Source organism: Priapulus caudatus, unplaced genomic scaffold, assembly GCF_000485595.1.
Source record: "Priapulus caudatus unplaced genomic scaffold, Priapulus_caudatus-5.0.1 Scaffold734, whole genome shotgun sequence".
Lineage (NCBI taxonomy): Eukaryota > Metazoa > Priapulida > Priapulimorpha > Priapulimorphida > Priapulidae > Priapulus > Priapulus caudatus.
This window is the reverse complement of record NW_014577795.1, coordinates 68,436-71,868: the sequence shown is the minus strand read 5'-3', so window position 1 is coordinate 71,868 and position 3,433 is coordinate 68,436.

The window sequence follows — 3,433 nt, the reverse complement described above, 5'->3', positions numbered from 1 at the left end:
AGAGAGAGAGAGAGAGAGAGAGAGAGAGAGAGAGAGAGAGAGAACGCGCTACTACTATAGAAGGAGATGCGTATGAGGAAATTACAACAAAACTGCATACGCGCGCATATATACAAGTGCAGCGTAGTGTGTACGTTAGTAGGCTTTGAAATAATAATATGCCCATAAATATTTAGTGATGTCACACGTACACGCGATTTGGAAAGAGACGATAAAACTACAACAGAAACGAAGGGGAAAAAGGTGCGCCGCGCTGGTTGGGTGAACTTATTTATCTAGGCTCGATTTCTTTGCACACATGCACCCCTCTCCATGAGAATTGCTTTGATAAACGTAGACATATATGATTTACATTACCTTACAGTTAGTTACCGTGTGAAAAGAACAAGCGCGTTAAAAAGGAGGAAACTATTTGAGTCCGAGTGAAAAAGGTGGCACGTAAATGAACGGTACGTCGGTTGTTTTCAACATGTTCTGCTTGCATCTATGACAAATACGACATACGCATATACGCTCATATACGCATGACACTATTTGTCATAGGAAGATTATTTCTATGAAAAACATTGGCGAGTCAACTTCGTTCCGCTTTACAGCTGAAATTCACTGCATGATTGCGTTCATAATAGCGCTCATATAATAGCGCTCCTATGCGTTCATAATAGCGTTCATAATAGCGCTCCTATGATGCGCAAAACACATACAACAATATTTGTCATAGGAAGAATCTTCCTATGACAAATAGTGTCATAGGAGAGCGTATATACGTATGTCGTATTTGTCATAGATGCTAGCAGAACAGGCTGGAATACACCAGCGACCACCAACAATAAAAAATTGCAACATCATCAGCGATTGCCGCGATCATCCTATCCATCATAGCAGGAGTAGATAATAGAATAGACTTCTATTATCTATTCCTGATCATAGCATAGCAGGAGTCATAGCAACCCGTTACAATAGGTATCTGTTAAGAACTGACGCCTCACACACACATCACTGTAACCGGTGTTCCTGCATGAGAGTACTCGAATAAGCATATAGAGAATTCAGTAGTAATCAGGAGTAAGTACGCGGCCACCGGTCGCGCACCTGGCCACTGCTGCCTCTACACTACATGTACAGCCGTGTGGCGTAAACGATGTGGCCACTGATCTACATAACGAGCTTAACTCCACTCCACGTATATGCGCATCTGAAAGAACGCGCGCGCGAAAATCTGCAGTGCTTCTTAACGCCGGGTAAACATGCGGCTGAATGGCGCTGGTCTTGTGTCTCTTGTAGTGCTAAATAGACGACTCGATGGCATCTTTGTTGCTAAACTACGGCTGGTTGTCCGTACAAGGGGAAGTCATTGTGCGGGAGTAATTATTCGCTGCCGCGGCCCCGCGGCCCGGTCCGGCCAGCGCTGACATTATGCCACGTAGCTATTCACGGAGCGACGACGGAAGAATGCTAGACATTGTGACGAGCATCTTTGGAAATATTCTAAGACTTAAGGTGCAGAGTAAATGTCGATGAGAGAAAGGGTTTTGCGGCGCAGCAGAAGGATAAGTTCTCTCTCGCGCGCTGTCTCGGCCAGGTGTTCCACAAATGTTCGTTCGCGCTGCGGCTTGTCTAAACAGAATTTGGTGGGCGTCGTATAAAGGGACGCGTTAGACGTGAAAGCTAATGCTAGCCGTCAAGAGTACGACTGGTAGCGTTTGTTTGCTTGGATCGCGAAACCTTTGCTCGGATGTTGAAACATTTTCACAGGTTGGGTAAACTGTTGACATGGCCTTTATGCTGGCGACGAACTACCACACAGTGAACTATTTGCAGCGTCATAGCGACGACAGGCGGACGTCGCCGCGATTCGCTGTTCGATCACCGCACGTTGCACCGCCCTATTCTCATCATTAACATCATTTTTAAACGGCGCATTGTGGTGGTTAAACGAAGCGGAATTCTCCGACGTGGTTGCCGCTGCGCGCAAACACGTATCAAACACATACGCACATTGTATAGTTGCTAGCGTTGGCGGAGGTTTGCAACGGGACCTTCAAACGCGCCCACATTATGCCCACCTTATGGTGATCGGCGTGCCGTAGGTGTGAAAATCGCCCTTCTCGGTTGCGTCCCAATTAGCTTCCCGCGGTTTGCAATTATGCGCGGTTATGGGGCGGAAAAGCCTGCCCCGGGACTCGCACCGGGTGGGCTTTCTCAGCGCGAGAATAATGCACGGCTCGTTTACGGTAATAAAGTGTTCGCAGCGGGTCGCGGTGGCCGCTGCGTAACGTAAGATCTGATGATAAGACGGCGAGACGGAGGAGGATGACTAATGCATTGCGTTCATGTTATTCACGCAATCGAGAATTGCACTCGTGGCAACCCACGACGTTTCAGCTACTGCATGGTTGTCATGATGTTATATGTATTGGTTAAGGTGATGTGAGGCGTACTGGTTAAGAATATAATACGGGTTATGGTAATGTTAAATGTACTTCTTTATGATGATGTTAGATGTACTGGTTGTGACGATGTTAGATGTATTGGTTAAGGTGATGTGAGGCGTACTGGTGTAATAACGCTCTCCTTCTACTCGTTAGTTATCCGTGATCGTTAAGATTATAATACTGGCTATGATGATGATAATTGGAATGGTTGTGGAGTTCTGCTACTGTTTTGTGGATATATGCTACTAAAGTGGATTTTCGCTACTAATTTAGTAGCAAGTATTCACACGTGTGGATACTTACTACTAAATGTGGATTTTTGCTACTAATTGTGAATTTCTGCTACTAAATGTGGATTTCTGCGTTTCCTTGAATCTCATTGGTTAGCCAAAGAATTGGTTGCTAAGAGACCTGTTTGTTTGAACAAGTGGTTTCTTTCAACAAAGACAAGGAATTTTCTAACACAGAGACTCTTAAGCTTCTGCTTTCTACTAAAATGTTCAAATTTTGTTCAAATTCATTCACTCTTGCAGTATGCAATCCTTTAATTTGAATGATTCCACTGTACATTGCTGAGAAGTCATATAATCTGACATAATCCGAATAAATTACTTGAATAGAATAGTAAAATATAATAGTATACCTAAATTTTTAAACGAAAACCAGAAAGAAGAACATAAGTAATATAATATAATAATCTAATTTAATAAAGAGAGAGAGAGAGAGCGCGCGCCAGAGCGAGCGAGAGAAAAAGAGAGCGAGCGAGAGAGAATGAGAGTCGGTGTGAGAGAGAGCGCGAGAAAGAGCGAGAGAGTGAGAGAGAGAGAGCGCGTGTGTGATAATTTAATAAAGAGAGAGCGAGAGAGAGAGAGAGCGCGCGAGCGAGCGAGCGCACGAGAGAGAGAGAGAGAACGAGAGAGAGAGAGAGCGAGAGCGAGAGAGAGAGAGCGCGCGCGAGAGAGAGAGAGCGCGCGAGCGAGCGAGCGCACGAGAGAGAG